Source organism: Ipomoea nil, unplaced genomic scaffold (genome assembly GCF_001879475.1).
Source record: "Ipomoea nil cultivar Tokyo-kokei standard unplaced genomic scaffold, Asagao_1.1 scaffold1101, whole genome shotgun sequence".
Taxonomy (NCBI): Eukaryota; Viridiplantae; Streptophyta; class Magnoliopsida; order Solanales; family Convolvulaceae; genus Ipomoea; species Ipomoea nil.
Window position 1 is genome coordinate 262,601 of NW_017617529.1, and position 15,529 is coordinate 278,129.

Here is a 15,529-nt window from a genome sequence, read left to right on the forward strand (position 1 = left end):
GGTTCGAACCTAAGACCTTTCTTATTGAAATCAATTAGTAAGTTAACGGTGAACTAACAGAACTGAAAAGATAATATTTAACGGATAATCATATTCATTAAGGATAAATTAGGAATTCTAAAAAAAAATTAAAATCTGGTCAATCTGAGCCATAGATTTGATTAAAAAATTTGACCGTCATTTTTTCTACCCATTATAGGCCTAACTCTCTTAGGCTCTTATTAGTATAGTAGATTTTAATCATACCCATACAATTATTTTATTGACAATTATAATCAATCTTGACTATATTATCTTGCATTTGTAAACTTAGAATTACCAATTTAAATACGCAAATTCAACATTCAATTATCTATGCATGAAAAATTCTAATATAATCTTGCCTTGATATACTTTAAAATACTTATTTAAAAAAAAACATAAGCCATTATCACAATCGCGCCAATGCGCGTAAAAACTAGTAATTTAATAAGAGTAAAATAGAGTACTAATTTTGCCAACTTTGATAGGGATAGGTTCGAACCTAAGACCTTTCTTATTGAAATCAATTAGTAAGTTAACGGTGAACTAACATAACTGAAAAGATAATATTTAACGGAAAAGTTAACGGATAATCATATTCATTAAGGATAAATTAGGAAATCTAAAAAAAAAATTAAAATCTGGTCAATCTGAGCCATAGATTTGATTAAAAAATTTGACCGCCATTTTTTCTACCCATTATAGGCCTAACTCTCTTAGGCTCTTATTAGTATACTAGTTTTTTACGCGCATTGCGCGATTGAGATAATGCCCAATGTTTTTTTTTTTAAATAAGTACTTTAAAGTATATATCAAGACAATATTATATTGGAATTGTTCATGCATAGATAATTTTATGTTGAATTTGTGTATTTAAATAGGTAATTCTAAGTTTACAAATGCAAGATAATATAGTCAAGATTGATTATAATTGTCAATAAAATAATTGTATAGGTATGCTTGAAACCAAATACGGGACATAAGGGAGAACAAATAAAAATTAGGGCATAAAATATTAAATATATACTAATATTGAAGAGCTAAATGCTGATTGCCAAACAAGGACATTGCGAGGTAGTTTCCTACCTCAATTTGTTGTGTGATTTGAATACTCTTTTTATCAATAAATCTCACAAGTAGTTAATATGATTGGCTTAATTATATATATTTTTTATTTTTTTAAAACAATTATTATTATTATTATTATTATTATTATTATTATTATTATTATTATTATTATTATTATTATTATTATTATTATTATTATATGTATACCCTTAGGTCATTTTACATGTTAATCTAAACATCTAATTTTTTCAAATATCTTTTTATCAACCGTTATATAATTCGCTGGTCAAATCCGCTAATGCTAACTGCTAACGGCTGATTGTCAAACAAGGACATTGCGAGATAGTTCTCACTTCAATTTGTTGTGTGATTTGAATAATCTCTTTGTCAACAAATCCCTCAAGTGGTTAATATGATTCGCTTTATTAATTATATTTTTTTAAATTTTTTCATGGTATTAATAAAATACTTGGTAAATAAATATATAACATTATTTTGTATTATAACTTTGATATTTAATTAAAAAAAATAGTGCACAAAAAAGATAATAGCAATGTAGTGAATATAATCAATTGATGAATTTGAATGTAAAGAATTTTTACATTGGAGAAAAATAAAGATAATATAACTAATAAAATTATTTCTCTTAATTAATTTATTGATAATGAATAACTTTTTTTAATAAAGACATTGTAGGGACAATGTAGCGAATATAATAAATTGATGAATTTGAATATAAAGAATTTTTATATTGGAGAAAAATAAAGACAATATAACTAATGAAATTATTTCTCTTATTTAATTTATTGATAATGAATAAATTTTTTTGAATAAAGACATTGTAGACACATAATTCTAAATTAAAGAAATGCATATGTATTTTTTTTTTGTTGTAGCTACTAAATTATTATTTAATTTAATAAGAGTAAAATAGAGTACTAATTATGCCAACTTTGATTGGAATGTGGTTCTAACTTAAATTGAAATTAATGAGTAAGTTAACGGTGAACTAACAGAAATTAACGGAAAAGACAATATTTAAAGAAAAAGTTAACGGATAATCATATTCATTAAGGATAAATTAATAAATCTTAAGGAAAAATTAAAATCTAATCAATCTGAGCCATTCATTTGTTTAAAAAACTTGACCGCCATTTTTTCTACCCATTATAGGTCTAACTTTCTTGGGCTCTTATTAGTATAGTAGATAGTAGATAGTAGATAGTAGATTTAATATTAATCTCAACTTGAAAAAATCTTTTAAAAGTGATTTAGTCATTAAAAAGGATTTCAAAGGGTGTTATTACTTGAAATAAATAAATTAAAGTTATTATTCATGTCAAGTAGCGTCGTAGAGGCAAAAACTACATAAATAATAATTTTGAAAATAAATATTCCTAAAGTTGAATTTTATTACTAATAAAAAATATTATTTTTTTCTGAATTATTATTGTTACTAATATTAATTAATAATATTATTATTTGATATAAATAACAGTTTTGATTAAATGGAACAATCACTCCTAAAAGTGAGAAGTAAATATTTGGGAGAAGAAGAGAAGAAAATATTTGTATTTTTTTGAAAGGAAGAAAATATTTGTTAGAATACATTGGGTACATTTTTATATGAGTTAATACCCAAAATCGTCATCGACTATAGTGGTTTTTCTCAATTTCGTCCTAAACGACTTTGGTGACCTAATATCGTCCCAGACTTTTGTGTTTCGCTCAATTTAAGTCCTCCATTTGTTATTTCGTCAAATTGGTGTTAAATAAAGGAACAATTCAGTAATGTCAATATTGATCTCTCTTTACATTCAACTGCTGAAGTGCGAAATTCCTCTTTCTTGTACGAATTACACCCAGCATTACTCCCGGACCTGCAAATCAAATTTTATATTCGCAGTTTTAGGAGTAATTCTGGGAGTAATTCGTAAAAAAAAAAAGGATTTTGCAGTTCACATGTCTATGAGTAAAGAGATGCCAATATTAAAATTACTGAATTGTCTATTTATTTAACACCAAATGGATAGAATAACAAATGAGGGACTAAATTGAGCAAAAACACAAAAGTCTGGGACTAAATTGAGCGAAATACAAAAGTCTGGACGATAGTAGGTCAACAAAGTCGTTTAGGACGAAATTGAGAAAAACCACTATAGTCGAGGACGATTTTGGATATTAACTCTTTTTATATTTAAATAAAATGTTGTAAATTTAAAAACAAAATAAATAATCAATTTGATAAATATAAATTGTATAAAAATCTATCACATGATTCGCGCAGCAATGAAAGGTTGGTGCGCCACACGGTAATATTTGTTGAAAACAGGTAATTCTCTTATTTCTCAAAATTTAGTGGGTGTTTGGTTAACATGAATTATAATTTATTTACTCCGCATAATGTAATTTATCGAAGCTAGAAATTATAGTATTTAGTTGAAAAGAATTGTAATTTCGTGAAATTATAATTCACTCCATTTGTGAAATTGTAATTCATGTATTCCCTAAGAATAGGAATTTAATACATTTTGGAAAAGAAAAAATAAGAAAAAAGACTAAATTGTCCTTAACTATTATTATTATTATTACGCAAATACATTTTAATCCATATCAAACAATATAATTTAAATTTTTATTTTTTTTTTGAATATCATTGACTCTATTACAATGTAATATCTATTCATATATATTTTCTCAACCTCCTCGAAGACCTTTAATTTCATACATTATTCTTTTCCTACAAATTACAATTTCTTTTAACATAATTATTTCTTCCCACCAAAGTACCAAACCACATGTTATAGTTAAATTTACCTTTTTTACCTGCCGTCAAGAGGGCTAGATGCCCCTTTTATTCACCTCGGGAAGGCCATTTCTGACAAAAAGTGAAAATACGGTTTTGGCCTTTCCTTTCTAAAAGTCTGAAAAACATCACTACTCATCTGACGGACCAGTCCCTAACGCCGTTAACTTAACAAAATGATATTTAAACTCCATTTACTAAAATTATGGTCATGTGTTAAAAAAAAAGAGTTTTTTTTTTTTTGCACTTTTGGTCCCACAACTATAGTGGCACTATCAGAATTAATTCACGACTTTCCATTACTGGAAATTCTGAAATTTCCGACCACCTGAAAATGATCTTAAATTAAGTTGATACCAAAAAGTCCAAAAAGTGGTCGGAAATAGCAACAAAGGTCTTTCAGGATACCAAAAGTGGTCGGAACAAAACTTTCAACTTGATTTAAGATCACTTTCAGGTGGTCGGAAATTTCAGAATTTCCAGTAGTGTTCAAACCTTACAATTTTAGTCCACGACTATTGTTTTTTTGACAAAAATGGTCCTTTCGGCCACTTTTCTGTCAAAATTCCATCGGAAGAAAATTTCTTCATTTTTAAGAGGGCTAAATTTGAAATTTCGCTTGCAATAACAACATCAATACTCCAGGTTTGCAATACACTTTATATAAAAGCATATTCTGCACTTTTCGTACTAGGCAAATTTAGCAATTTTAGTCCTCCTAAAACTGAAGAAATTTTCTTCCGGTGGAATTTTGACGGAGAAGTGGCCGAAGGACCATTTCTGCCAAAAAAATAATATAATAGTCGTGGACTAAAATAGCAAGGTTTGAAAGTCGTGGACCAATTCTGATAATGCCACTATAGTCGTGGACCAAAAGTGCAAAAATATCTTCAAAAAAAAAAAAACTATGGTCATGTGCCGTGATTTTACAGGACATTTGGTTGTGAAGAAAGAATTAGGGAGAAAGTGAATTGTAATTTTTTTTGAATGCAAGTGAATTGTAATTTTTTTTTTGAATGCAAGTGAATTGTAATTTAGTAGGAAAAAAATAATGTAGAATAAAATAGAAATTCAAATTACATTGTCTAATAGGGAAGAATTGAACTATTGGAATTGAAAAGGAAAGAAGTGATATAAAGACTAAAATGTCATTGAGTAATAATAATAATAATCAAGAATAAAAATGTCTTTTTTTGCCTTTTTTCCACAATGAATTGCAATTCATATGGGGGAGGTATGATTTACAATTCATTGAGTTGAGGGAATTACAATTCTCTTCAACCAAATACTGTAGTTTCCACTTCTACTGAATTTTATTGTAATTAAAATTACAATTCATGCCAACCAAACACCCTTTATTGACAGAAGAGAAAAAGAAGAGTTAATTTCACCATAGGTCTCTTGTCTTTGGTGACAATTTCAAATTTAGTCCCAGACTATCATTTTTGCCACTTACCATCCCAGGCTATCATTTTTTGGATACTTGTAATCCTTTTCATGACTTTTCCTAATTTTAGTAGGGGCATTTTTGTTTTTTCATATTTTTCTTTTGTTATTTTGTAGGTTTCAACCGTTTTAATTGGTTTAGGACTTTAGTTTAATTCCATGCAGGTTCTAATTGTTAGGATTCAATTAAAGACTCAATAGTCATTCAACTTCATCTGCTTCACCGCTCCTTCACAAGTTCGCCAGGCGAAATACGAGAGTATCGCCTAGACATTAAATTTAGGACCACAAATGAAATTAACTCTAAATTTTTTGAAAGGAGAAGAAAATATTCATTGAAAAACACTAGACATTATCTCACCATTGTTGGGAAACATTCAGCATGTGTAGACAGCTTGTGTGGATAGCATGTGTGGACAGCATTGGTTGAGCAGGTCCTGTCCATAATATGCCTACAATCATGCAGAGGCTGTAAGGGTAAGTGCATCACTATAAAAGGATGCTCCATTCTTCATTTATAAATGCACACCAGTTCCACCTCTCGCTATACTCTTGAAACACTATCCCAACGATCCAGTTACGCTGAGTTCTTTACATCTGTGCTATCGGTCGAAGATATAACGATACCCTGGTCGTTAAATATCTTTAAGATAGTGTTGCCAAACACGACACAGAACGCTGCCGGTTTTTGTACTAAAGCAACGACACATCGCAAGCTTCCTTCTAGGTATTTATTTTTGTTGTTACGCACAACAGTTAAAGATATTTGAAATCAGGGAGGCGATGTCTACTGCAACGAAGCCAGCTTCTGATGTCACACCCATCAAAATTCTCACCGGCGGTATGAACTACAAACAATGGGCTGCAAGGATCATCATGCTGCTGGAAGAGAAGGATGTTGACTACGTGATTTATGATGATCCTGCTACCTTCATCCGGACTGCTACAACCGCGGCCACGACTACTGCCACAACCGAGACAACTGACAAGTCTGACAAGACAACTGATCAAGCTCCTGCACCGAGGACTGTACAAAGCACGTCGCAGGTCTGTCCAAAATATGTGAAAGACAACAAATATATTTTCTTATACATATATATACTCACTTTGAGAATTTTATTTTTAAAACTTTCCCAACTAATTCTATAAGAGTTAATACCCAAAATGGTCCCTCTATTTAAGACTAATTCGTAAAAGATGAGTAATTTATTTAATCATTATAAATAAATTGAAAGAGAAATCAATATTAAAATTACTGAACTGTCCCTCTATTTAACACCAATTTGACAGAATAACAAACGGAGGACTATATTAAGCAAAAACACAAAATTCTGAGAGATTATGACTACATTAGGTCACCAAAGTATTTAGGACGAAATTGAGAAAAACCAGGTCAAAGTACGTGTGAAGTCCTTGTACTATGGCTTGATATGTTTCCTTCAGCATGCATAACTCACCTTCCAAGTTTTTGTTCGGACAACAATCCCCTCCTCCTGAAAATGGATATTGAAGTGAATAGATGAATCCCCGAGCATTTCCAGTTCCAAGCTAAATGGGCCATGCATGAAGATTTATTGACCGTGATGGAAAATACTTAGAAGGAAACTGAGACCTGGATTTTTGATGATAAGCTTCTGGCCACTAAGCAGGCGTTTAGCGCGTGGAGTAGATCAATAATAAGGGATCTTGAAAGAAGGAAACGTAGACTTTTGGCTAGATTGGAGGGTATCTAGTGTGCCAAAGACTAAGGTAAAAGACGAGGGTTATTAAAGTTGGAACGAAGGCTGAGGTTGGAAATGGAGGATGTCATTTACATGCAGGAGGTTGATTGGTTTCAGAGATCTCGGGAGGAATGGATTACTTTCGGAGATAGAAACACTAAATATTACCATTCAATTACTAAGGTCCGACAAGCTTGCTCTATTATATCAGGTCTTAAAAATGCCGAAGGGGACTGGATCGTGGATGACATGCAAATGGAAGCAATGGTTCACAAGCATTTCCATGATTTCTTCACTAAGGATACATGCACCATAACACCCAGGTATGATCCTATTAATATATCTAGCCTGGATAATGATAATGTTATTTCCTTATGCGGGAAGGTTACGCTTGAAGATGTCAAAGGTGCCCTTTTTGATATGGCTCATTTTAAAGCCCCGGGGCCAGACGGGTTCCAGGCGGGATTTTACCAGAAGGCGTGGAATGTGGTCCATCTAACACGCATGGTCCTTCTATTTTTTCCTCAGGTGTTATGCATGAGGGTTGGAACGACACTTTTATTGCCCTTATCCCAAAAGTGAAGCACCCGAAATTAGTCACTCAGTTCCGGCCAATCAGCCTATGCAACGTCAAGTACAAAGTGATCACGAAAGTAATCACGAATAGATTAAATGAGGTAATGAATGATGTGGTTGGACTACAAAGAAGTTTTGTTCCGAATAGACAGATCGTGGATAACATTGCCATTTATCAAGAGCTTTTGCATTCAATGAAAAAGAAAATGAAAAGTGGTGGTATTAAAGCCATGGTCATGAAGATTGTCTTAGAGATAGCGTACGATAGAATATCGTGGGACTTTCTCCAGGACACGGTCGCTTATTTGGGAATGAATAATCACTGGATAAATCTAATCATAGAGTGCGTTACCACTCCGAGATTAGCTATTCTCTGGAAGGGTTAGTAGCTTAATAGGATTAAGCCAACTAGAGGACTCAAACAAGGAGACCGAATATGTAACACCCCGAAATTTCAAAAACTTTTAAAGACTATGTAACAAAGGTAAATGATCATAAATCCCAAAATGCTTATAAGAATACGGAGTGTTATGCCACACCCGAGCTAGAGAACTCAGGTGCACAGGCTAAATTCTAAAACCTCAATCAGTATCAATACAAAATTATGGCACGCAGGCCGAAAGGGAAAACTATCTAAGCTACGCCCCAAGCTTCTAGCGGTTCCAGTGATCTACTCGTCTGTGCCTGAAAGCCAAATATATCTGTTCAGCGAGAGATGCTGGTAACCCACTCCAACGCGTTGAAATACAATACATATAGATCTATACATAGATATACGAAAAACCATTTTGAAGCATGAAGATATATCCTAAGAGACTCTAGCTTTCAAAACAGGGAATAGACTCGACAGATAGGGATAAGCACAGTCAACAGTTATACCAAGCATATACAGTTTTCCAGCATAGAGAACAGGCACGATAGATAGAGACAAGCATATAACCGAGCATATACAGTCGCTAGCATAAATCCTATAGTCACGTTCTCAAAACACACATAACAACACCTTATCCATATCTCATCACATAAGCACACTTTGTTGGCGCCACAGGACCAATCGCATGCCCATACATGAGGGTCAGCGCATATAGCGCTGACACGGCCCCGCAGCACCCTGCCCCGTATCGCAACACGGAGGGGTCGATCGCAACCGACCGATGAACCGCAGCTCATCATAGTTTGATCGCAACCAAACAGTGGACCGCAGCCCAAGAGTATGTCATCTGACCGCAGCCAGGAAATATGAACCGCAGCTCATGTAGAAACGTTTGATCGCAACCAAATGGTGGACCGCAGCCCAAGAGTGTAAATCTGACCGCAGCCAGCTTCTGAACCGCAGCTCAGGAATAACCAATCCGATTGCAACCGGATTGGGGTATCATGCACACATAACACATAGCAAGCACATGCAACCCACATTAACACATTGGGAAGGGGGGGAAAACGTATAACAAAACCTATGCGTGATCCTTCACATACTAAGAATAATCCTAAGGGGTACATACTCCTTTTACCTAGGTCAACGGGATACCAATTCAACTAGCATGCAATATATAAGACTCATACAACCTACGAACGATACCCGAAATATCAAACTAGACATAGGCACGATAGACGGAGTCCGTTGGGACACCACGGGGGTCGGGGGAACATCAAACGGGGAAGCCGAAATCCCAAAGTGGAGTATTTTCCAGCGGGTAGCCGGTGGGTGAGGGTTCACCTGCCGGCTGCCCGCCGGTGGCATAATTCCCGGCAGCGGGTGCCCGGCGGGCAGCTGCCCGCCCGCCGGCTGCCCGCTGCAGGTGTTGCCCAATTAGGCCGCGGGTAGGTGGCGGGTCCCCTACCCCCACCTACCCCCCACTGACTCTTTTTCACCAAAAACGCCCCGGGAACCTTTGTGGAACCCTAAACCATGCTTAGACACTTTCAAACGCAGTTGACAACAATACGTAGACAATTAATGGATTCAAAAGCAAGAACATACGGCACATAACCTATCATGCTTTTCTAAACATAACTAACACCCAAACATACCAATTCCCACCCAATATACTAAGAATAATACCATACGAGTTCCACGATACAACCTAGGGTTCTAATTACTTTTAATTCAACAAGAACACAATTCATCTTCTAATATCAAGATTCGGTAGGAATATCACATAAACATCAAGAACATCATATAATCATCAAGAATATCAAGAACACCATATAATCATCAAGAACCCCTTAATACCATTAAGATCATCAAGATCACCCATGGAATCATAACACCAATTACCAAGATCAATATAACGAATCATCAACACACAAGAATATGGGGGAAATCCTAAGAGGGGAATCATAGCTATGAAAATAGGTTTTGTTGAGACATGGGTTACCTCTTAGCCTTAATTAATTCCTTGGCTATGAAGGGTCTTTCTTTAAGCTTTCTTCTTTCTTGATTTCTCCTAGGGGAATTCTTGGAATTCTTGGTGTGGTGAGAGATTATTGTGGTGGGGGTTCTAGGTGCCTCCTATGTCCCCTATTTATATATCTAAGAGTCCTAATTAGGGCCCAAGTACTATAGGCTTGCTAACTCTATTCCTTTTAGGACTAGGGGTTGGGTTTAGAGAAGAGGGCCCATGGACTATGGTGGGCCTTTTCCTAATTAATTATTGTAATTTAATTCTTTCTTTTGGGCAATTGGTCAAATGATTGATTGGTCTTAGGGGTCGTAACACGGGGTGTTACAGAATATCACCCTTTTTGTTTGTTATCTGCATCGAAAGACTTAGCCGCATGATCAAAGCTGAAATCAGCCACAATATATGGAGGGGAGTCAAATTATCCAGGTATGGACCTGAACTTACACATCTTTTATTTGTTGATGACATGATTTTAATTGCAGAAGCCTTAGAAGAACAGATGAGGGTTCTCAAGCATGTTTTTAGCATCTTTGAAGTGATGTCAGGTCAAAAAGTGCGCTTTCAAAAATCGCATATCCATTTCTCAAAGAACGTGGACCGGGATCTAGCAGATAGACTTACGGGTCTCGCTGGTATCCAAAAAATGGATAATTTGGGTAGATACCTGGGCGTCCCTTCCATTCACGGACGGGTAATGTTCAATTTATTTACCCCTTTAATTTCCTGGAAAAGATTACCTCTAGACTCGAAGGCCGGAAAGGGAAGAATCTTACACTTATAAGTAGAGTGATCCTTGCCCAGAGTGTGCTAAGTGTAACCCCTTACTACATGATGCAGTCCATCCTTTTCCCTAAAGGTGCTTGTGAAGCAATTGAAAAAAAAGATTCGTAACTTTGTCTAGGGCAAAGGTGTTCATATGGTTAAATGAGATAATGTAACGCTACCCAAAAATGAGGGTGGTCTAGGCTTGAGACACCTTCATGAAATGAATCTAGCTTTCCTTACGAAAATGGGGTGGCACCTAACCAGAGAAAGGGTCAGTCTTTAGGAAAAAATCGTGAGATCCAAGTACCTTAGACGAATCACTAACGACATAACCTTTGCCTGGAAAACTGGTGGCTCAAATTTGTTGAAAGGAATCTATAACGCAAGCTATATCCTAATGGAGGCATTCGTAGAAACAATGGGATTCTAGACGATGTCTACTGGGATCCAGAGAGCAGTGGAAGATTCTCAGTGGCTTTAGCCTATAATATTGCAGGTAAAACCGACGAGCAATATCTATGCAATGATTGGAAAGCAATTTGGAAGGTTACGGGTGCCTAATAAAGTTTGCATATTCTTGTGGCTCGTTAAGCATAAGAGATTCATGACCAATGGGGAAAGGCGTCGAAGAGGATTCTCTACACAATGCATTGTCTCAGAAATTGCATAAAGGCGGCGGATGTATTCTTACCTAAAGGGACTTATAATGATGAAGAAAATGTTAGTCAAGAATGAGATTTGAACCCATGCCCTTTCAAACCAGTACTTGAAATCGGCACCTTAGACCAACTCGGCCATCTTGACTTTAAGTACAACAATTTATATTTTCTTATACATATATATACTCACTTTTAGAATTTTATTTTTAAAACTTTCCCAACTAATTCTATAAGAGTTAATGCCCAAAATGGTCTCTCTATTTAAGACTAATTCATAAAAGATGAGTAATTTATTTAATCATTATAAATAAATTGAAAGAGAAATCAATATTAAAATTATTGAAATGTCCCTCTATTTAACACCAATTTGACGGAATATCAAACGGAGGACTATATTAAGCAAAAACACAAAATTCTAGGAGACTATGACTGCATTAGGTCACCAAAGTATTTAGGACGAAATTGAGAAAAACCAGGTCAAAGTACGTATGAAGTCCCTGTACTATGGCTTGATATGTTTCCTTCAGCTTGCATAACTCACCTTCCAAGTTTTTGTTCGGACCACAATACCCTCCTCCTCAGAATGGATATTGAAGTGAATAGATGAATCCCCGAGCGTTTCCAGTTCCAAGCTAAATAGGCCATGCATGAAGATTTATTGATCGTGATGGAGAATACTTGGAAGGAAGCTTTGACCTGGATTTTTGATGATAAGCTTCTGGCCACTAAGCAGGCGCTTAGCGCGTGGAGCAGATCAGCAATCGGGGATCTTGAAAGAAGTAAACGTAGACTTTTGGCTAGATTGGAGGGTATCCAGTGTGCCAAAGACTATGGTAAAAGATGAGGGTTATTAAAGTTGGAACGAAGGCTGAGGTTGGAAATGAAGGATGTCCTCTACATGCAGGAGGTTGATTGGTTTTAGAGATCTCGGGAGGAATGGATTACTTCTGGAGATAGAAACACTAAATATTACCATTCAATTACTAAGGTCCGATAAGCCTGCTCTATTATATCAGGTCTTAAAAATACCGAAGGGGACTGGATCGTGGATGACATGCAAATGGAAGCAATGGTTCACAAGTATTTCCATGATTTCTTCACTAAGGATACATGCACCATAACTCCCATGTCAAAGGTGCCTTTTATGATATGGCTCCTTTTAAAGCCCCGGGGCCAGACGGGTTCCAGGCGGGATTTTACCAGAAGGCGTGGAATGTGGTCCATCTAACACGCATGGTCCTTCAATTTTTTCCTTGGGTGTTATGCATGAGGGCTGGAACGACACTTTTATTGCCCTTATCCCAAAAGTGAAGCACCTGAAATTAGTCACTCAGTTCCGGCCAATCAGCCTATGCAACGTCAAGTACAAAGTGATCACGTATAGATTAAAGGAGGTAAAGAGAGATGTGGTTGGAGAAGAACACAGCAGTTTTGTTCCGAATAGACAGATCGTGGATAACATTGCCATTTATCAAGAGCTCTTGCATTCAATGAAAAAGAAAAAGAAAAGTGTTGGTATTAAAGCCATGGTCATGAAGATTGACTTAGAGAAAGCGTACGATAGAATATCATGGGACTTTCTCCAGGACACGGTCGCTTTTTTGGGAATGAATAATCACTGGATAAATCTAATCATGGAGTGCGTTACCACTCCGAGATTAGCTATTCACTGGAAGGGTTAGCAGCTTAATTGGATTAAGCCAACTAGAAGACTCAGACAAGGAGACCCAATATCACCCTTTTTGTTTGTTATCAGCATCGAAAGACTTAGCCGCATGATCAAAGCTGAAATCAGCCACAATAGATGGAGGGGAGTCAAATTATCCAGGTATGGACCTGAACTTACACATCTTTTATTTGTTGATGACATGATTTTAATTCCAAAAGCCTTAGAAGAACAGATAAGGGTTCTCAAGCATGTTTTTAGCATCTTTGAAGTGATGTCAGGTAAAAAAGTCCGCTTTCAGAAATCGCATATCCATTTCTCAAAGAACGTGGACCGTGATCTAGCGGATAGACAAACGGCTCTCGCTAGTATCCAAAAAATGGATAATTTGGGTAGATACATGGGCGTCCCTTCCACTCGCGGACGGGAAATGTTCAATTTATTTACCCCTTTCCTGGAAAAGATTACCTCTAGACTCGAAGGCCGGAAAGGGAAGAATCTTACACTTACAAGTAGAGTGATCCTTGCCCAGAGTGTGCTAAGTGTAACCCCTTACTACATGATGTTGTCCATCCTTTTTCCTAAAGGTGCTTGTGAAGCAATTGAAAAAAAAGATTCGTAATTTTGTCTAGGGCAAAGGTGTTCATATGGTTAAATGGGATAATGTAACGCTACCCAAAAATGAGGGTGGTCCAGGCTTGAGACGCCTTCATGAAATGAATCTAGCTTTCCTTACGGAAATGGCGTGGCACCTAACCAGTGAAAGTGACAGTCTTTGGGTAAAAACCGTGAGATCCAAGTACCTTAGACGAAACACTAACGACATAACCTTTTCCTGGAAAACTGGTGGCTGAAATTTTTGGAAAGGAATCTATAACGCAAGCTATATCCTAATGGCAGGCATTCGTAGAAACAATGAGATTCTGGACGATGTCTACTGGAGTCCAGATTCTCAGTGGCTTCAGCCTATAATATAGTAAGAAAAACCGACGAGCAAAATCCATGCAAAGATTGGAAAGCAATTTGGACGGTTACTGGGGCCTAATAAAGTCTACTTGTTCTTGTGGCTCGTAAAGCATAAGAGATTCATGACCAATGGGGAAAGGCGTCGAAGAGGATTCTCTACACATGCCAGATGTGATGATCTGGAGGAAGATGTGATGCATTGTCTAAAAAATTGCATAAAGGCGGAGGATGTATTCTTACCTAAAGGGACTTATAATGAAGAAAATGTCAAGAATGGGATTTGAACCCATGCCCTTTCGGACCAGTACCTAAAATTGGCGCTTTAGACTAACTCGGCCATCTTAACTTTAAGCATAATAATTTATATTTTCTTATACATATCTATAATCACTTTGAGAATTTTATTTTGAAAACCTTCGCAACTAATTCAATAAGAGTTAATACCCAAAATGGTCCCTCTATTTAACACTAATTCGTAAAAGAGGAGTAATTTATTTAATCATTATACATAAATTAAAAGAGAAGCCAATATTAAAATTACTGAATTGTCCATCTATTTAACGCCAATTTGACGGAATAACAAACGGAGGACTATATTAAGCAAAAACACAAAATTCTGGGAGACTATGACTACATTAGGTCACCAAAGTATTTAGGACAAAATTGAGAAAAACCAAGTCAAAGTACGTATGAAGTCCCTGTACTATAGTGTTTTGTTCAATTTAGTCCTTCTACCTTAATTTTGATCAATTTAGTCCATGTACTTTAAAAAGTGAAACAATTAAGGACAATAGCTTACATTATCTCCGCCACGTCATCATACTTACCTGCCAACTCATATATTATTTTATAATAATTAAACTTAATTATTTTTACCACCAATATATTACATTAATATGTCGCAAATAAATACATAAATATCAGCTCATAACATCAGCTATTGTACTTAATTGATTCAATTTTTAAAGTATAGGGACTAAATTGAACAGAATTAAAGTTGAAGGACTAAATTGAACAAAACAATATAATACATGGACCTCTAGATTCGAAGGCCGGAAAGGGAAGAATCTTACACTTACAAGTAGAGTGATCTTTGCCCAGAGCGTGCTAAGTGTAACCCCTTACTACATGATGCAGTCCATCCTTTTTCCTAAAGGTGCTTGTGAAGCAATTGAAAAAAAAAGATTCGTAACTTTGTCTAGGGCAAATGTGTCATATGGTTAAATGGGATAATGTAACGCTACCCAAAAATGAGGGTGGTCTAGGATTGAGAAACCTTCATGAAATGAATCTAGTTTTCCTTACGAAAATGGGGTGGTACCTAACCAGTGTAAGGGACAGTCTTTGGGAAAAAACCGTGAGATCCAAGTACCTTAGAAGAAACACTAACGACATAACCTTTGCCAGGAAAACTGGTGGCTCAAATTTGT